This window comes from Thamnophis sirtalis, unplaced genomic scaffold (genome assembly GCF_051295495.1).
Source record: "Thamnophis sirtalis isolate CommonGarterSnake01/CBP01778 unplaced genomic scaffold, rThaSir2_p1.2 scaffold_15, whole genome shotgun sequence".
NCBI classification, from domain to species: domain Eukaryota; kingdom Metazoa; phylum Chordata; class Lepidosauria; order Squamata; family Natricidae; genus Thamnophis; species Thamnophis sirtalis.
In genome coordinates, this window is record NW_028261395.1 from 1,431,946 (window position 1) to 1,453,460 (window position 21,515).

At 44.9% G+C, this 21,515-nt stretch overlaps 1 protein-coding gene across 1 annotated transcript in view; it reads right to left on the minus strand.

Annotated features, from left to right (window-relative positions):
- The window catches only part of DNTT (DNA nucleotidylexotransferase), a 147,525-nt gene that overhangs the window by 26,494 nt on the left and 99,516 nt on the right, over positions 1–21,515 (minus strand). The gene's annotated exons all lie outside the window — the stretch shown is intronic.

Here is a 21,515-nt window from a genome sequence, read left to right on the forward strand (position 1 = left end):
CATAGGGCTTTCAGCCCTCTCTAAGCGGTTTACAGAGTCAGCATATCGCCCCCACAGTCTGGGTCCTCATTTCACCCACCTCGGAAGGATGGAAGGCTGAGTCAACCCTGAGCCGGTGAGATTTGAACCGCCGAACTGCAGAGCTGCAGTCAATAGCAATAGCAGTTAGACTTATATACCGCTTCATAGGGCTTTCAGCCCTCTCTAAGTGGTTTACAGAGTCAGCATATCGCCCCCACAGTCTGGGTCCTCATTTCACCCACCTGGGAAGGATGGAAGGCTGAGTCAACCTTGAGCCGGTGAGATTTGAACCGCCGAACTGCAGATAACAGTCAGCTGAAGTGGCCTGCAGTACTGCACCCTAACCACTGCGCCACCTCAGCATGGCCAGAGTGTGACGTATCCGGCCCGTGGGTCACGAGTATGACAGCACTAATCTATTCTGTTGGTCTGATATGACCATAGGAATTTCAAGTTGATATTTATAATGTCCATTAACACTTAAAGATACCTTTACACCTATTTTTTCCGTTTGTTGTAAAATTAAAAATATTTAAGCAACTCTGCCTAAGAATGGTTAGTCATAAAACTGACCGAGCAGATAATCCTAGATTTAACTGTAAATGGTACCCATACCTTTTTGATATATAAGTATTTGTTCGGCTTCCTAAGAGCAGGAAGCAACTCCTTGTCCCAACAAAAATCCCTTTTATTAATTTACTGTGAATTCTGCTCATTCACCTCCAGCAAAGTCTTTCGAGGGAGGATTTATGGTCACAGACCTTATCAGGCTTGGAGAGCTGCCAGGACGATATATGCAAAACTTGGCAAGGAGCCTCGGAGAGTCACGAACCAATGAAGCGAACTAATTGTCTCCTGCAAACTCCATTCCCCTTTCCCTCCTCTTTTATTTCCTCTGGGAGGGGCCATTCACCTGTGGTCTTTCTCCCAAATCAAACAGTTCTTTACCTGTTCCCTTCATCTGGTACCTCTGCACATGCACACACTGGGAACAGGATCCAGCTGTTTGTCTGCCTCACTGAGGTCCGACTCTGAAGGCAGCTGATAACTGGCATATGGCTCTGGCCCCCTCTCTGCCTCCCACACAGAGCCCTCATCCGAGCCTTCACCAGACTCCAGGACTGGCCCAGGTTCCTCCCCAACCCTCCTCACTGTCTGATTCTGCTGCCAGCTGTGCTGGTGGGCCACATCAGTATTGTTAAACTGATTAGAAGCAATTATTTTATAGCGACCAAATTTATTTTATACGCAGGATTAAAACTGCAACGAAGCCATTTGCAATTCTATTTGATTTGAAGGAGGTATCTTCTTTCAAACGAGAGGTTTGGTAAAATGTAAGTTGAAAGAGAAAAATCAACAAGGTCAGACCTCTCCGGAATGCTTCAGATTATTTAAATCCACAATAATACAATTTATGCACATTTGCGTGAATTTCAAGAGGTCACCGAAAATGGTCAACAAGCTACATTAAAGGAGCTAGCTATTAAAGAGAAGAAAGCTTTATTGAAATAATGGAAAGGAGAAGAACAAATATCACTTGAACGGCATAGTGATATAAAAGGGGATTTTTTTATAAGGGCATATCATTTTCATAAAGGCATATCATTAAGACTATTAAATTCAGCAAAGAACAATATTGTATCAGAAGCAGTAGAGAAATGATTGGATGAAAATAGAAGCAAATGGATATTAAAGAAAGATAAGAACTCAGTGAGGTTGAACAAATTATTTCCATTTGCCTTCAGTGCAGAAATATCAAAGCCGAAGAGCCAGCGCTGTTCGAAGACGTCTCTCTAGTCATGTGGCCGGCATGACTAAACGCCAAAGGTGCATGGAACACTGTTACCTTCCCACCAAAGGTGGTTCCTATTTTTCTACTTGCATTTTTTACATGCTTTCGAGCTGCTAGGTTGGCAGAAGCTGGGACAAGTCACGGGAGCTCACTCCATTAAGTGGCGCTAGGGATTCGAACCGCCAAACTGCCAACCTTTCTGATCGACAAGCTCAGTGTCTTAGAGGTGTATAAATCATGCAATCCACACAGAAAATGATAAATCAAAACCTAGACTTACTTAGAGCTCGCTCTTTCCACAAATCTTTTAGTTTTGTGACTTGGGTTTATCTAGAGAGTATTCTTTTCCTGCTGGATCATTGTAGGTAATTATAGCCCATTAAGTAAGTTAGCATTAATGCTCAGATGAAATACTCAACTTCCCCTTCCTGGTTGAATAAGATCAACTCCCATCAGAGGTGGGTTCCAACCAGTTCGCACCAGTTCGGTAGAACCGGTTCGTCAAATCTTACCGAACCGGTTAGAAGAGGTTCCACCAGTGGACCTGGAAAGCAGGCCACACCTACAGAAGAGGTTCCAAAAAATTTTGAAACCCACCACTCACACACACACACACACTCACACAGAAAGAAAGAAAGGAAGAAAGAAAGAAATAAAAAAGAAAAAAGAAGGAAAAAGTGAGAGAGAGATGAAAGAAAAAAGGAAAAAGGGACAGAGAGACAAAAGGAAGGAAGGAGAGAGAGAGGAGAGAGAGAGAGAGAAAACACATGGCCAACAAGCCACTCCCACCAGGTCACATGGCCGGCAAGCCACTCCCACAAAGGAGGCCACACCCACAGAGTAGGTTCGAAATTTTTTTGAAACTCACCACTGACTCCCATGGAGAGTTTCAGAATTAGCAGCTCATGCTAAGTAGGAAATGTGATGAGGGAGGCCATTTTCGGGAATAAAATACCTCTAAGTTATTCTTTATAGCTTTCCCACCATTAGAAGGCTCCGCAGCTTGGAGAAGGCAAGTAGGGAGACCCATAAAGACCAGCAGACTGCAGACAGAGGTATCAATGTTTTCTTTTTTAAAAAGGATGCACTTAAGCAGCAATTACACAGGTGCTGACTTCAGCAAGTCATAAAAATTCGACTCCAACTTGAAATGCCTTTTTTTGTAAATAGAAATCAAGGCTCGGGGCTAGATCCATTGGGACAACCTTTCTGATTAATCTGATTTGATGAGGCTCTGGACAAGTCCCCTTGTATTGCATTCATGCAGCTGAAACAGCGATTCCCAAGCTGCACTCTTGATCTTTTTTAGCCAAGCAGTTAGCTGTGGAAATTGTAAGAAGGTCTAATCTGAATGTTGCAGGCTACTGGGGATCAAATAAATAGCACCCTCGGCTGATTTTTGCAGGCATCAACTCTTATTTTTGATGGTGGATAAAGCAACAGGCAGGGATTTATTAATTTATTTCAGCATTAATGAAAGAGTCAGATACTCTTTGTTAACAAAAGGTCTTTTCCTAGACTCTTAAGACTGCTTCTTAACATTATGAAGGAAAGGGAAATCATTTTCCTTATTTATCACAATTATTTTGGTTTAAAGGATTTAAATTTTGTATGATATCACCTAACGTTCCTTCAGTTTGGTTTCATGCAGTGGTAGGATTCAAAAAGCTTTACTGCCGGTTCTGTGGGCGTGGCTTGGTGGGCATGACATGGCTTGGTGGGCGTGGCTTGGTGGGCGTGGCAAGGGAAGGATACTGCAAAATCCCCATTCCCTGCTGATCAGCTGGGACTCAGGAGGCAGAGAATAGATGAGGGCAGGACCAGTCAGAGGTAGTATTTGCTGGTTCTCCAAACTACTCAAAATTTCTGCTACCGGTTCTCCAGAACTGGTCAGAATCTGCTGAATATCACCTCTGATTTCATGCATGTATTTGACGTTCCTTCAGTCTGAGGCATTTAAAAATGAACAGTGAAAATATGAAGTGTGTCCCGTCCCCCCCCGGCACATGCTTATTTTTCTTTCTGTTAAGCCTTTCTAAAGTGAACGCTTTGAAAAGCAGAACACACAGAAATTAGTCAATAGCAATAGCAATAGCAGTTAGACTTATATACCGCTTCCTAGGGCTTTCAGCCCTCTCTAAGCGGTTTACAGAGTCAGCATATCACCCCCACAGTCTGGGTCCTCATTTCACCCACCTCGGAAGGATGGAAGGCTGAGTCAACCTTGAGCCGGTGAGATTTGAACCGCCAAACTGCTGAACTAGCAGTCAGCCAAAGTAGCCTGCAGTACTGCACCCTAACCACTGCGCCACCTCGGCTTCATCGGTCAATATCGATGAAGTTACCATGCCATTCTCATTCGGCATTCTTGGGTGTTATTCAGTCCACAATGGTAAAAACAAAGTCATATATGGAAGAGGAAAAATCACCTGCCAGCATCAAGTTAGCGCCATCCTTAATCTAGAAATTATTTCGGCAGACATTCTACATGAAGGCATGTGAATCATACGGCTGACCTCCTGCAACCTTCTGCTCCATTTTCATTGTCAGAGGCACCAGGGGGCAGTCATTTCCTGTTTCCAGGGCGTTCCCACCCTGTGGGCCAGATCCGGCCATCAAACCTCGAGTTTGACACCCTTGGACACTTGAATGGCCCTTTCTTCTTTTGCTATCCAGGAAGTCGATAAGGACTTGCTATTCCAATAGTAGAGAATATATGCACTGAAGGTCGGGATTGAACTTGGAACTTTTTGGAATTTTAATAAATTTATATGCCGCCCTATCCCGTAGGACTCCGGGCGGCTTACAAAAACAAAATAAAAGTTAAGAATAGAAAAGAGAAACAAGTTTAAAATAACACACCATACATTCAGTCTAGATGGGACTGGACCTCATTCATGAAGCCGAGGTGGCGCAGTGGGTAGAGTGCAGTACTGCAGGCTACTTCATCTGACTGTTATCTGCAGTTCGGCGGTTCAAATCTCACCGGCTCAAGGTTGACTCAGCCTTCCATCCTTCCGAGGTGGGTGAAATGAGGACCCAGACTGTTGGGGGCAATATGCTGACTCTGTAAACCGCTTAGAGAGGGCTGAAAGCCCTATGAAGCGGTATATAAGTCTAACTGCTATTGCTATTGCTATTGCTATGAAGTCAACAGCCCCAGGCCTGCCGGAACAGCCAGGTTTTAGTGGCCTTATGGAAGGCCGAGAGAGTGGGAAGGGTCTGGATCTCTACAGGTAGATCGTTCCACAGGGCCGGAGCAGCTACAGAGAAGGCCCTCCCCCGAGGGGCCGCCAGCCGGCATTGTCCGGTCGACGGCACCCAGAGAAGGCCCAACCTGTGAGATCTTATCGGCCGTTGGGAGGTCTGTGGTATATTCAAACAGGCGGAGCACTTTGCTTGACCTTCTAGCAACGAAAGTTCTTGTCTCTGGGCTGATTGTGATTAATTCTCAATATCCCATATAATGTCAAGTGCCAGGGAAATCAAGGAGATTCAGGCAATGCAAATGAGTATAAAGGTTTATTGCAAGCTTAAGCTCTCTACAAGAACCTGAGCTACTCGCGGTCAAGGGAAATGAGTGGGAATTAAGAAAGCATCCAAAGTGGGTTGGACTTAAATCTCTTGTGGGCGTGCAGTGGCTCATGACTGATGACACATTTAACCCCTCCCTCAGGCTCAGCCTGATCATCTCCTACATATATACTATTTTGCTGATGCAAGAAAATGAAACAAAATGCATACTTAACTGAAGCAACAGGTGGGAAGAATACTTTAGACTCTGTTCTATCCAGGATTCTGAACAATTCAGTCTATTCTACACTTTAGTGTGCTATCCTGCATTATCCAAATTGGATTTGCTTCCATTTTTTAGGTCTGAATTCTGCTTATTTTGAAGCCAGGCTGCAGAGCTAATCTAGAACTGCCTTCTAGCTGAGCTTAACGAGCACAAACGTATTTATCTTTAGACAGATGCTAAATCAGTTGGTAAGAGTGAGACGAGTTACATGTAACAGGAAACTACAGTTCTAGCAACAGGAACAAGGGGAAATTATTAGGCTGGAAAAATTACAAATGGCATAATTTCAGGGTCCATCTAATGTGTAAATCTTAAAAGCTTAAAAATGTCATTTCAATTATATATATTTTTTTCAGTGACTAATCACAGCCTTGTTCAAAATTGATTTTCTGTTACTACATTTTTAGATTGGGGGGAAAGAAAGAAAAAAGAAAAGAGAAAAGAGAAAGGCTACTACAGTTGGTATTAGCAATCCTACTAAAATGACTAGAAAAGCAATATTTGTGATTGCTGGATTTTTCAGACAGGAAACATTTTCTCCTCCTTCTTGTTATAGCAATAGCAGTTAGACTTATATACCGCTTCATAGGGCTTTCAGACCTCTCTAAGCAGTTTACAGAGTCAGCATATCGCCCCCAACAACAATCCGGGTCCTCATTTCACCCACCTCGGAAGGATGGAAGGCTGAGTCAACCTTGAGCCGGTGAGATTTGAACCGCCGAACTGCAGATAACAGTCAGCTGAAGTAGCCTGCAGTGCTGCACTCTACCCACTGCGCCACCTCGGCTCAATGTTCATTTGAGGTGAGGAAGAGGAAGAATTAAGAAAAATCTGTCTAAATTCCAGACAACACGTTTTGATTATCACAAATTTTGTAAACGTTAAGGTTTGAAACCCAATGGGAATGACACCAGGCTAAAAATTCTGATGTAGCAATAACTGAACAACTATTTATAGCACAAATAAGGGGGTGCAGTAATTCCAGTGAGGCTGAATGCAGGCATGTCTCCTGTCATGTGTGTGTGTGTGTGTGTGTGTGTGTGTGTGTGTGTGTGTGTGTGCGTGCATGCATGCGCTACAGATTTGAGGGAACAAAGAGCAGCAAGGTTACTAACTGAAGCATCTCCTACTTGAGGCTGTATTACCATTTATCTGTTTGTTTGTTTTATTTTGTCAAACATGTATAATATAACAGATATAAGTATAAACGTGATTATGAATACAGGAAATGGATATGAATTAGTGGGGACGGTAGGACAGGGAAGGCAGGCACATTGGTGCACTGATGCACGCCTCTCACAGACCTCTTAGGAATGGGTTGAGGTCAACAGTAGACAGTCTAAGATTAAAGTTATGGGAGTCTGTGGATGAAACCACAGAGTCAGGTAGAGCATTCCAGCCCTCTGTTGCTGAAGTCGTATTTTCTGCAATCAGGTTTGGAGAGGTTTACCTTGAGTTTGTATCTATTGTGTGCTTGTGTATTGTTGTGGTTGAAGCTGAAGTAGTCATTGACAGGTAGGACGTTGTAGCAGATAATTTTATGTACTACACTCAGGCCAGACCGAAGGCGGCATCGTTCTAAGTTGTCCAAGCCCAAAATTTCAAGCTTGGTGGCATAAGGTATTCCGTTGTGAATAGAGGAGTGGAGGACTCTCCTCGTGAAATAGCAATAGCAATAGCAGTAGACTTATATACTGCTTCATAGGCCTTTCAGCCCTCTCTAAGCGGTTTACAGAGAGTCAGCATATTGCCCCCAACAACAATCCGGGTCCTCATTTCACCCACCTCGGAAGGATGGAAGGCTGAGTCAACCCTGAGCCGGTGAGATTTGAACCGCTGAACTGCTGATCTAGCAGTAGCCTGCAGTGCTGCATTTAACCACTGTGCCACCTTGGCTCTTAAAAAACTCTGGACTCTCTCGATTGTATTAATGTCCGATATGCAGTGCAGGTTTCCCGACAAATAACTGAACAACTATTTATAGCACAAATAAGGGGGTGCAGGGATTCCAGTGAGGCTGAATGCAGGCATGCCTCCTGTCGTGTGTGAGTGTGTGTGTGTGTGTGTGTGTGTGTGTTTTGGCTACAGATCGGCGGGCACAAAGAGCAGCAAGGTAGCTGAGGCGTCTCCTACTTGAGGCTCCATATTACCATCCTGTGGCTACCAACCATTTCGCACAGGGAGCCGAGCTATTCCATCACTTTCCTGATTGATCAGCTGCCTTTGGCTCCCCGCAGATACGATCTCCCTGGCAGCGAGTCCACCAGGCTGCAGAGCAGAAAGAAATACGGGGAAAAAAAGCCATTCCCTCTGCTAAATCATCGGCTGCCTCCAGTTCTTCTCCAACTGCCACCTAGTTGGCAGGGAGATCATCAGTGACCTGAACTGTTGACCTTTCAATTGGTCATAAGAGCTCTGTCTTTTAACAACAGACCCTTGAGTGTATTTTCCTCCTCTTTTTCAGCCCCTTTTCTTCCCTTGGAATTTTCTAGTGCAGGCTAAAAATTTGAAAGTAATAGCAATAGCAGTAGACTTATATACCGCTTCATGGGGCTTTCAGGCCTCTCTAAGCGGTTTACAGAGTCAGCATATTGCCCCCAACAACAATCCGGGTCCTCATTTCACCCACCTCGGAAGGATGGAAGGCTGAGTCAACCCTGAGCCGGTGAGATTTGAACCGCTGAACTGCTGATCTAGCAGTAGCCTGCAGTGCTGCATTTAACCACTGCGCCACCTTGGCTCTTACTTCTAATGTGGTTTGGGAGCCTGTTTGGCTAATTAAAATATGTTGTAGTAAGCCACATGGATAAGAGAGAGAGAGAGACAGAGAGACAGAGAGACAGAGAGAGAGAGACAGAGAGAGAGAGACAGAGAGAGAGAGACAGAGAGAGACAGAGACAGAGACAGAGACAGAGAGACAGAAGCAAGATAATACAGATAGGATGTGTTTGTGTGTGTGTGTTTGTGATTCCATTCTAGTAAAGTATATAATTTCTATATCTTTTCCTACAAAGAGAAGTGGGCAGGAACGGCATCTTTACAACCTAGGGAATTCGGGGAGTTGAAGTCCACAGGTCGCAAAGTTGCCATAATTGCCCATCCTTATCCTAGTGGTGGGATTCAGCCAGTTCGCACCTATTCAGGAGAACGGGTTGTTAACTTTTTAAGCAATCCAGAGAACCGGTTGTTGGAAGAAATCTCCTTTCATTTTTTCCCCACTTTACAGGGTTAATCCTGGAAGGAAGGAAGGAAGGAAGGAAGGAAGGAAGGAAGGAAGGAAGGAAGGAAGGAAGGAAGGAAGGAAGGAAGGAAGGAAGGAAGGAAGGAAACATTCTGGTGTTATTTATTTATTTATTTATTTATTTATTTATTTATTTATTTATTTATTTATTTGTCTTGTATGCCGCCCACTCCCGGAGGACTCCGGGCAGCTCACAAAAGACAAGGGAAAGGGGGAAACGAGACAAAGACAACATATTAAAAACAAAGCCAACATTCACAATTTCCGTGGAGGTAGATGTTTCTTAGACCCCGCCAGCCTGCTGGAACAGCCAGGACTTGGTGGCTTTGCGGAAAGCCGGGAGGGTAGTAAGGGTCCGGATCTCAACAGGGAGCTCGTTCCAGAGGGCTGGAGCTGCAACAGAGAAGGCTCTCCCCCGGGGAGTCGCCAGCCGACATTGGCTGGCGGATGGAATCCGGAGGAGACCCAACCCGTGCGATCTAATTGGTCTGAGAGAGGTAATCGGCAGGAGGCGATCTCTCAGGTACCCAGGTCCGATGCCATGAAGGGCTTTATAAGTAGCGACCAGCACCTTGAAGCGGATTCGGAGACTAATAGGTAGCCAGTGCAGCTCGCGGAGGATAGGTGTAACGTGGGTGTACCTTGGTGCACCCACAATCACTCGCGCGGCTGCATTCTGGACTAACTGGAGTCTTCGAACACTCTTCAAGGGCAGCCCCATGTAGAGCGCATTACAATTGTTAGAAACAATGTTGTTTCTAGCCTGGTCTTTATTGCCCTGCTTACAGAAAATGCCTCTCCGGTTAACCCTTATTGCATTGTGACAACTTAGGCGAAGCTCCCATTGACGTGAGTGATGTTGAGTTGGCCACCCCCACCCAGTCACATGAACACCGAGCCACGCTTACCCAACTGGTCATTAGGGCAGAGAACCGGTTGTTAAATTATTCGAATCTCACCACTACGTAGAAGGACAAAACAACTTCAATCGGTGACCACCGTAATACAATAAAAATTGAATTGTGCAGAATTACACCTCAGATCTCAACATTCCACATACTCTCAACCGAATGAAATCATTTTGTTATGATGGAACTAGGAAAAGTAGAATGAGGCTTATTCTGCAAAAGCTTCTACTTATAGGAGTTGTGGTCCAGTTCAAGGTACTATTTCATACAGCTATGAAGAGTTATATTGTTTGGGTCCTTATTATCTTCTCCAAATCGAATCTGCCTTGACCTATATAATTTAACCAAGAGAGAATTTACAATTTGCCCATCGAGGCCTAGCTAGCAGATTAATGCAGGGCATTTAATGGACGACAATGCAGACTCGATAAAGAGTTTAAGATTTGGTTGATTTTATGGGTGTTGCAATGTGTGTAGTTTATTAGCCAGGTAGATCATTTGAATTGGTGTGATGAACATGATTTTAATAAATAAATAATGAATGGATGAATGGATTGCAAAAAAAAATATAGCTTTCCTTCTTGCTGAACATAACATATTTTGCAACTGAATACAATTGCCTTGAATGAGAGAAAGCCTTCCTCCATTTCTGTAGTGTTCTCATGTAAGATACTCGGAGGGTGAAATTTAGAGCTCTTAAAGAGGTGTGTGTGGGGGGTCTATGTTGTGTTCTGGAGTACTTTGAAGACAATAGCTAAAAGTCTATAGATTTTTCAATAGGATTCAGGATATTGATTTGGACTGAGCCAAGGACTGAGCTTATAAAATGAAAGGCATTATGCAGATCTGGATCTGGCATTGACTTTCATTGGCTATTATTTGATATTATGCTCCATATATATTTTTTGTTGTTGTTGTTCAGAGCTAAAAGCTTGCATGCAGCTGAAGAATGCAAATCAATGGTGCCTTTGAGAAATGCAGCCTGGGAAATGGAGGAAAAGGGCTAATTGCACAGCCATACAGATAAACAGGCCAACAGGGTAATTTCATTGTCCATATTTATTTTTTTCCCCTCCTGTGCTATATCAACTGCCCTCTTTTCCATGTGTAGATCCTTTGCGTGGCATCCCTTTCCACAATTTCCGAGTCTCCAAATGTGTGGTCTTCCACTTTAAGAGAGCCGAGGTGGCGCAGTGGTTAAATGCAGCACTGCAGGCTACTTCAGCTGACTGCAGTTCTGCAGTTCGGCTGTTCAAATCTCACCGGCTCAAGGTTGACTCAGCCTTCCATCCTTCCGAGGTGGGTGAAATGAGGACCCAGACTGTGGGGGCGATATGCTGACTCTGTAAACCGCTTAGAGAGGGCTGAAAGCCCTATGAAGTGGTATATAAGTCTAACTGCTATTGCTATTATGTGCAAATACACACACACACGCACACCGAAGTGGCAGTAATGCCAGCAGAAACCCACCTCTCCTATTCACTGTTTCTCAGCGCAATTCATCTCACAAGTTATTATAGTGAGGAAAACAGAAGGAGGAAGGGAAATAGGTTTGTTCGCTGCCTTGGAGATTCCCAGTCATCCAGGTCATGGTTGTCCCAAAAGAGCTTTTACAAGAGGCAACTGGACTTTCTGTTTTTTTTTTCTTTGAAGGTGTTTTGCTTCTCATCCAAGAAGTTTCCAGCTCAGAGCTGAAGAAGCTTCTTGGATGAGAAGCAAACGCCTTCAAAAAAAACCCCCAGAAAGTCCAGTTGCCTCTTTGGAATATACCTAAGATCTGTCCACTGTCTTTCTTAAACGTATAGTTTTTCACCTCGAAGATTTCCAACGTGTTGGAAAATGCACAACAGCACAGCCAATAGGGAAGCGATGTGATTTATCAGCAGTAGGATTCCACTAACTTTCTAATTCTATCTTCATCTGCACATTGAAATATCACATCAGATGAATAACTGTGCTATCTCTTTGCCCCCCCTGTGTGCGTGTGAGAGAGAGAGAGTGTGTGAGTATGTGTGTGTGAGTGTGTGTGTGTGAGAGAGAGAGAGAGAGAGTTTGTGTGTGAGTGAGTGTGTTTGTATATATGCATACATCCATACGTCTCATTTCAACATTACAAACTACATTAAAATCATCTGATAAGGCCCATGAAACAGGCTTTAAGATTATTGTACAAAATACTCTATGGACTACCATGCAACTTATCTTATTTATTTCCCTTTTAAGTTGAAAGAAGGAGGGGGGGGGTCTTCCCAGACTCACTTCTCCCCCAGTGATGCTACATCAAAATGCATTGTAGTGTTGACTTACTCCATTTGTTTTCAACAGCCTTTTAGGAGGGTTTGGTAATGTTAAACTTCCAGCTGAGAGGAAGAAATTCTTCCAAACTATTGGGCCCATGGGAAGGTGGGGTGGGGGGGCGGGGGGGGGGTTTAACTGCCGTTTACAAATCAAATACTGTGGGATGCTTTCTCCAGGAAGCAGATGAAAGGAAGCCAACATGTGACCTTAGCCAGAACTTTTTTTGATGCGTTTTAGGCTTTGAAGCAGAGGTACAAAAGCAGAAAAGAAGAGTTAAATACAGAGAGAGGCTTGCTGTCAAAAGTATGAAAGTGTTTTCCATGAAAGATGCTTTGTTTTCTTCAGCTAGAAGGCTAGAAAAGTATTCTTCTTTGCTTCGCTTTTTGATTTGTATTTTTTTAAATAAATTGTTCTCGAAGCAAACACTTTCAGCCACACTATTTAGGACTGAGATGATTTTTAAATAGCAGTAGACTTATATACCGCTTCATAGGCCTTTCAGGCCTCTCTAAGTGGTTTACAGAGAGTCAGCATATTGCCCCCAACAACAATCTGGGTCCTCATTTTACCCACCTCGGAAGGATGGAAGGCTGAGTCAACCCTGAGCCGGTGAGATTTGAACCGCTGACCTGCTGATCTAGCAGTAGCCTGCAGTGCTGCTTTTAACCACTGCGCCACCTTGGCTCAGAAAAAAAAGAAATCCATATGAAGTTACTAAAAATTGGGCCCCAGATTACACGATGGGAATTGTGAAGATCACAACCCAATGTGAAAAGAGTATCATCTTATATATATTTTTTTTCATGCCCCGTTTTGGATGGTCTACCATCTGGTTTTGATATCGCACATTCTGGATTTCCACCTTTGGATCGTATTTATCCATGGAAAAAATTTTAACCATCTTTAATAAGAGATTGGGCAAAGATTTGTCTGAAGGGATGTAGAGTTTCCTGCTTGAACAGGGGGTCGGACTAGAACTGTGATGGCGAACATATGGCACACACGTGCCACAAATGACAGGTGGAGCCATGTTTGCCGTCATGGCACCTCTCCGCTGATTTTCGGCCTTATGGAGGGCCAGAGAAGACCGTTTATGCCCACCCCAGGCTTCAAGAAAGCCTCCAGAGCCTAGGGACAGTGAAAAACAGGCCCAACAGGCCAACTTGAAGTTCTTTCCCGAAGTTCTGGTTGGACCATTGGGTCGTTTTTCTCCTCCCCAGGCCCTGGAGGCTTTCCTGAAGCCTGGGGAGTGCCAAAAACGGCTCAATGGGCAAACCAGAAGTTCAGGAAACTGGGGAGGGGGGAAACGGAGGGCCGTGGGCGGCCGTTTTCACCAGGGGTGGGTTCCTGCCAGTTCTCACCTCTTCTATAGAAGAGGCTCCACAAATCTACAGTGCCGTTTAGAACCGGTTCCAGCTCCCTCCCCCTGCCCGTCCGCACATCATCAAGATTAAGAGAGAGAGAGAGGAATTCTGGGAGTTGAAGTCCACAAGTCTTAAAGCTGTCAACTTTGAACACCCCTGGGTTTTTTTTTCTAAAGGGTTAGGGGTGCAAGGGTCTGGTAATTTGACAGCTTGAAGACTTGCGTGCTTCAAATGCCAGAGTTCCTGAGCCAAGGTGACTGGAGGAGGAATTCTGGGAGTTGAAGTCCACAAGTCTTAAAGCTGTCAACTTTGAACATCCCTGGGTTTTTTTTTCTAAAGGGTTAGGGGTACGAGGGTCTGGTAATTTGACAGCTTGAAGACTTGCGTGCTTCAAATGCCAGAGTTCCTGAGCCAAGGTGACTGGAGGAGGAATTCTGGGAGTTGAAGTCCACAAGTCTTAAAGCTGTCAACTTTGAACACCCCTGGGGTTTTTTTCCTAAAGGGTTAGGGGTGCGAGGGTCTTGTAACTTGACAGCTTTAAGACTTGCGTGCTTCAAATGCCAGATTTTTTGAGCCAATATTTTGATTGCTAAGCAAAAGCGTTGTTAAGTGAGTTTCACCACATTCTACAAGTTTACAAGCCACGCCCACCCAGTCACATGACTTCCAAGCCACTCCCACTCAGTCACGTGGCAGGTAAGCCACTCCCACCCGGTCACATGGCCAGGAGGCCACTCCCACAAAGCAGGCCACACCTACAGAAGAGGCTCTAAAAAAATTTGAAACCCACCACTAGTTTTCGCGCTCCCCAGGCTTCAGGAAAGCCTCCAGAGCCTGGGGAGGATGAAAACTCCCCCCATGCAGGGGGGAGCACACATATGCATGGGGGGGTCATGCATGCACAGGGGGGTTGTGTGCACATGCACAGGGGGGTGGGTGGGCATGCATGCATGCACAATGGTGCATCTGCACACAATTTTGGCACACTTTTAGAAAAAGGTTAGCCATCATTGGACCAAAACAGTGTTTCTCAACCTTGGTAACTTGAAGATGTCCGGACTTCAACTCCCAGAATTCCCCAGCCAGCATTCGCTGGCTGGGGAATTCTGGGAGTTGAAGTCCGGACATCTTCAAGTTGCCAAGGTTGAGAAACACTGGACTAGAAGACCTCCCAAGTCCCTTCCAACTCTGTTATTCTGTTATTGTTCTGTTGTCTTTGAAAACATAATGAGCTATTCTCCTGGTAACATATAATGGGCTGTTAGTCGATCATGTTTTTCAGAAGGCAAACTCAGCCTTTTTCTCAACAGACTTGTGGGCAATGCAATGGGAAGAAGAAAAACTTGAATTGTAGAGAAAGTAGTGCACTTGTGTCACATTAAATGTAACAATCTCTGTGTATTTATCTCTTAGGGAATGCTGAAAATGGGCCTTGAAGCTTATAATGTTCTTTTGCATGCACTTCCAATATAATTGGTATATATCCTAGTTCTTTAGGAGATATACAGTTCATCCTTTGAGGACTGATCAAACTGCAGCTCCACTGTAGAATCACTGCAAGATGGATTTTGAATGGATATGTTTTTCACAACAATCTCACTCCGAGGCCTTCGTTGCAGTCCTTGATTTACTCTTATTTTAATTGATGTTTTTATATCACCTTTAACTCAGAGGTGGCATTCAGCAGGTTCTGACCAGTTCTGGAAAACCGGTAGCAGAAACTTTGAGTAGTTCGGAGAACCAGTAAATACCCTCATCTGACTGGCCCCAGAGAGGGGTGGGAATGGAGATTTTGCAGTTTCCTTCCCCTGGAGTGGGGAGGGAATGGAGATTTTGGTGGGCGTGGCATGGCTTGGTGGGCATGGAGTGGCTTGGTGGGTGTGGCATGGGAAGGATATTGCAAAATCTCCATTCCCTCCCCACTCCAGGGGAAGGATACTGTAAAAACTCCATTCCCACTCCACTCCAGGGGAAGGATACTGCAAAATCCCCATTCCCTCCCCACTCCAGGGGAACGATACTGCAAAATCTTCTTTCCCTCCCCACTCCAGGGGAAGGAAACTGCAAAATCTCCATTCCCTCCCCACTCCAGGGGAACGATACTGCAAAATCTTCTTTCCCTCCCCACTCCAGAGGAAGGAAACTGCAAAATCTCCATTCCCTCCCCACTCCAGGGGAAGGTTACTGTAAAATCTTCTTTCCCTCCCCACTCCAGGGGAAGGAAACTGCAAAATCTCCATTCCCTCCCCACTCCAGGGGAACGATGCTGCAAAATCCCCATTCCCTCCCCACTCCAGGGGAAGGAAACTGCAAAATCTCCATTCCCTCCCCACTCCAGGGGAAGGAAACTGCAAAATCTCCATTCCCTCCCCACTCCAGGGGAAGGAAACTGCAAAATCCCCATTCCCTCCCCACTCCAGGGGAAGGTTACTGTAAAATCTTCTTTCCCTCCCCACTCCAGGGGAAGGAAACTGCAAAATCTCCATTCCCTCCCCACTCCAGGGGAACGATACTGCAAAATCTTCTTTCCCTCCCCACTCCAGGGGAAGGAAACTGCAAAATCTCCATTCCCTCCCCACTCGAGAGGAAGGAAACTGCAAAATCTCCATTCCCTCCCCACTCCAGGGGAAGGTTACTGTAAAATCTTCATTCCCTCCCCACTCCAGGGGAAGGAAACTGCAAAATCTCCATTCCCTCCCCACTCCAGGGGAAGGAAACTGCAAAATCTCCATTCCCTCCCCACTCCAGGGGAAGGATACTGCAAAATCTCCATTCCCTCCCCACTCCTGGGGAAGGATACTGCAAAATCTCCATTGAAGCATACTGCAAAATCTCCATTCCCTCCCCACTCCAGGGGAAGGATACTGCAAAATCTCCATTCCCTCCCCACTTCAGGGGAAGGATACTGTAAAATCTCCATTCCCTCCCCACTCCAGGGGAAGGATACTGTAAAATCTCCATTCCCTCCCCACTCCAGGGGAAGGATACTGCAAAATCTCCATTCCCTCCTCACTCCAGGGGAAGGATATAGCAAAATCTCCATTCCCTCCCCACTCCAGGGGAAGGTTACTGTAAAATCTTCATTCCCTCCCCACTCCAGGGGAAGGAAACTGCAAAATCTCCATTCCCTCCCCACTCCAGGGGAAGGAAACTGCAAAATCTCCATTCCCTCCCCACTCCAGGGGAAGGTTACTGTAAAATCTTCATTCCCTCCCCACTCCAGGGGAAAGAAACTGCAAAATCTCCATTCCCTCCCCACTCCAGAGGAAGGAAACTGCAAAATCTTCATTCCCTCCCCACTCCAGGGGAAGGAAACTGCAAAATCTCCATTCCCTCCCCACTCCAAGGGAAGGATACTGCAAAATCCCCATTCCCTCCCGATCAGCTGGGACTCAGAGCCAGAGAATAGATGGAGTGAGGCCAGTCAGAGGTGGTATTTACCGGTTCTCCGAACTACTCAAAATTTCTGCTACCGGTTCTCCAGAACTGGAAACAGCTGAATACCACCTCTGTAAAACACCAACATCCTGGCACATGGCACAGGTATTTATTCCATTCATACACCTCTACCAAAGTGTTCCCTTACATTTTCCAACTAGCCTTTTCCTTTATTTTGAGTAGTTGTAGCTATCTGTCATTTCTATTTTATTACAATGATTCTTTTGCTGAGGTTGGAAATAAAAAAAAACCGGTTCTCTAAGACTTAAGTATTACTTTTCAGCATGGTTCATTTTTTTTTTTTTAATATTGAAAAATGTAAAACATTTCCCTGGAAGAGGATTGAAAAGAAAACAAATTATGTCCGTAATGCTCACTAGGAAGTCAGGTGTGTTTATTTGTTTCCTTATACCCTGCCAATATTATTTTTACAAATAACTCAAGGTGGCAAACATATGCAACACACCTTCCACCCAGTGGCGGGATTCACTTACCTTCCCTACCAGTTCACAAATGTGTGTGCGTGTGCCACCTTCTGCCCATGCAATACCGCCTTCTGCGCATGAACAGAAGATTACACATTACATCATGGCGGGTGGGCAGAACCTCCCGCAGCTACCGGTTCGCCAGAACCAGAGAGAACTGGCTGAATTCCACCTCTTATTTTCCCCACCCTGTGAGGTGAGCTGGTTTGAGAGAAATTGACTGGCCCAAGATCACTCATCTGTCCATTAGAACCTACAGCTGCTTCGTTTCTAGCCTGGATATCTCCGTGACCACCTCCTGCAATATACCTCTCAGTGCCCAATAAGATCGCACAGGGCGGGCCTTCTCCGAGTACCGTCGGCTACACAGTGCCGTCTCTCGGGGAGAGCCTTCTCTGTAGCTGCCCCGGCCCTTTGGAACGATCTACCCCCTGAGATCCGGACCCTCCCCACTCTCTTGGCCTTCCATAAGTCTGTTAAGGGTTCCACCACAAAACCGCGTTCGACTAAACCGCGCTTGACGAAACCGCGTAGCTGACGTCATCAACAGCGCGACAACAGCGCGGAGACAGAAGCACGCTGTAAACGCTAAACCTAAAATTAACCCCTAAACCTAAACCTAACCCCCCTAAACCTAACCCTAACCCTAACCCTTAACCTAACCCTAAACCTAACCCTAAACCTAACCCTAACCCTAACCCTAAACCTAACCCTAACCCTAACCCTTAACCTAACCCTTAACCTAACCCTAAAGCTAACCCTAAACCTAACCCTAAACCTAACCCTAATCCTAACCCTAAACCTAACCCTCACCCTTAACCTACCCCTAAAGCTAACCCTAAAGCTAACCCTAAACCTAACCCTCACCCTTAACCTACCCCTAAAGCTAACCCTAAAGCTAACCCTAAAGCTAACCCTTAACTTAAGTTGAATCGGCTTGCTTTCAAAGCCCTATTTAAAGCGCCCTTCTTTCTCCGCGCTCGCTGTTGTCGCCCTGTTGATGACGTCAGCGACGCGGTTTAATCGGGCGCGGCTTAGTCGAGCGCGGTTTTGTCGTGCCACACTGTTAAGACCTGGCTGTTCCGGCAGGCCTGGGGCTGTTGATCTTGACTAAGCTTCAGGTCCATTACAACTGAGTGCAATGTTGTGCTTCTGTTTTTAAGTCGTTTTGTCTTGTGTTTTAATCTTTTTTAATATTTTTAAACTGCTTTTATGTGGGCCGCCCGGAGTCCTTCGGGATTGGGCGGCATACAAATCTATTAAAGATTGACAAATTGACAAATGGGTGCCTTAACTACTTGGCCAAACTGGCAATAAGAAGCAAGGAGGGCACCAAGACTCAAGCTGTTCCAAAAAGTCTGATTCAGAATAAAAAATCGATCTGTGATATTAGGTAATGAAAGATACCTTCAGGACATAATAAAATTTGGGAGACTTACTTAAGTGCCCTCTCTGTCTCTCAGGAACTTGCATGCTCAGCAAGAAAAAAAAAACAGTTGGGAAATTTGTTAAAAACCACCAAGATAGCTAAGATGCTGAGATACAAAAAAAATAAATTGTAGTGATCTGAATAATGACAATTCCGAGCCACGTTTTAAAGGAGTACAAGGCTGATTTGCGAGTTGATTTAGCACCAGTAGTGAATCCACTGTAGACAGATTCAAATTAAGGAGTGTGAGGATAAAGTTGGAGACCAGAGAGCTGAAATGCCAGCTTCATCTCTTGAGACAAGTAGCTGGCTTTTTCTCAGATGTGGTAAGCCTTAAATGGAGAAGCCAAGTCTCTGAAGGAAGTTGAAACTTTCAGTACTCCAAATACTCTACATTGGAAAAAGTGACTCTAACGGGAAACTGAGAAAAGGAAGTATTTGAGAAGGGAGAATTATCAATCTGAATTTCCTTCTGGTTAGGTGACATGATACATACAGACACATCCTTGACTATTGATAAGGCATACAGGATCATCAACAAAAGTGGGGTTTTTTTTCAATCAAGTAGAGTCTTATAAGCCATTTAAGAGAGGCAGGACTAAAAAAAATACCAAGATCCCCAGCTGAGGCATGACGTATTGCAAAAAGGAAGAACAGAAGATGCCTGAAAAATGACAATACTGAAGAAACTTATATAGTTATCCTCCAGAAACTGAAGACTTCTTAAAAGTAGGAGTCAGGAATTTGGAAATAAAAGTTTTATGTATACCAATAGTTACCCTGTTCACAATATTGCCAATTACGTATACCAGTCAAAAGTTCCAGGAACAACATCTGAGCTGGGCTTCCTTTGCAGATTTGATTTTTATCACCATGGATCTCTGTTGTGACCCAGCAGGAGCCGTTGGAGCTGCCACCAGACTCCGACAGCGAGGGGCACTATGAGTCGGCCCTGGAGGATGTAGAGGACCCTCGACAGGGTTCCGACAACCTAGCAGGGCGCAGAGAGACTGGTTGGCCACCAGGTGGCGCCTGAGCCTTGGATCAGTGGGGAGGAGACAAGAGAGAGTGATCCAGAAACCAACTGTGAGTTGTTCCGGGATGCACGCTGTCGAAGGGCTACTCGGCATCAAGAACAACTACGTAACTACAGGAGGCAATTACACTCAGCTGATGGTCATTAGGCTCCACTCCAAACTTTAAAAGAGACTGCTTGTGCCACGCCCTTCTTGCAGAAGTCAACGTTTGGGACTAAAGAGAAACAAACTTGGCAGGCTGGATTGCTGCCAGAGTTTGTTTGCATTGCTGCCAAGGTTTCTCGGACTTGCTGCCAAAGTCCTTATCTGTTTGTTTATTTGACCGAGATTCTGGTCTTGTTAATTAAAGGACAGTCTTAGATTTTAATTGTTAAGCAACTTACATCTAATTTTATTACAATTTTTGGATTATTTGTTAAATATTGGTTAAGCTCCCATTCCTTGCCCCAACTCCTGCCCATTTAGCACTTCAAAAGGACACTTCAAAAGCTTGCAGATGAAAATAGATTAACAGAAACCACTTTGGTGGGAAGATAACAGCACTTGAGGGGGGTCCTTGGTGCTCTCTGAGCTTGCTTGTTTTCTTGCAGATGTTTCATTACCCTACCTAGGTAGGAAATTGCAAAATCCCCATTCCCTCCCCACTCCTGGGGGAAGGTTACTGCAAAATCCCCATTCCCTCCCCACCCCACTAACCTGCTTTCCAGCTCCGTTCTTCTGTTCAGGACAACAAAAGAAGACCAGCTGGGAGGCAGTGGGGGCGAGGCCAGCCTCTTTGCTGGTTCTCCAAACTACTCAAAATTTCTGCTAGCGGTTCTCCAGAACCTGTCAGAACTGGCTGAATACCACCGCTGCTGACTTAGTACTTATCACTAATAGAAAGGCAGCCATGCCATGATATCAGGCCACCGCTAAGAGCAATATATTTTTGCTGACAAGCACCAGATTATCATCAACCTTTATTTATTTTTTCCTCCGAGTTACAGCTCTGTATTAGGGCTCAAATCCCCTTATTATCCTGAAGCTCACTGAGTTGACTTGGGCCAATCATACATTTCACAGCCTCATCTATCTCACAGGCTTGCCGTGATATAAATCAGGAAGCAAGAATCAAGTTCACTACCTGGATGAAATGTAGGACGGAAATGACCTATAAATAAATGAATTTTTCTCTTCCGTGAAAGAATCAAAGGCTGGGAGACTTCACCTAAGATGCCAACTAGCCACTGATCAGGAACTGTTCAGGTCAACTTACATTCAAGACATCCTGCAGCCTCATTCGATGGGTCAGTAAATGAAAATATACTTCGATAGCAATTTTCATTTCTATATTTATTACCTCTCTCTCAGGAACTACTGCTGCTCGAGTCTTTCGTAGACTCAACCAATAGTATATTATGAGTAACTCTTCTTCTACCTACCATGCATGCACAGATAAACATATTGTGCACAGATGTGAGTATGTGCATGAGTCAGGGGTGAGTTCCAGCTTCTGTTACTGCCAGTTCGCTCAGGGACGTGCTTCGAGCACATGTGTGCTTCGGGCACATGCATGCTTGATGCGTGCTATGCACACATGTGCAGTAGTGAAAAAATTATAGCAATAGCAGTTAGACTTATATACCGCTTCATAGGGCTTTCAGCCCTCTCTAAGCGGTTTACAGAGTCAGTCTGGGTCCTCATTTCACCCACCTCGGAAGGAT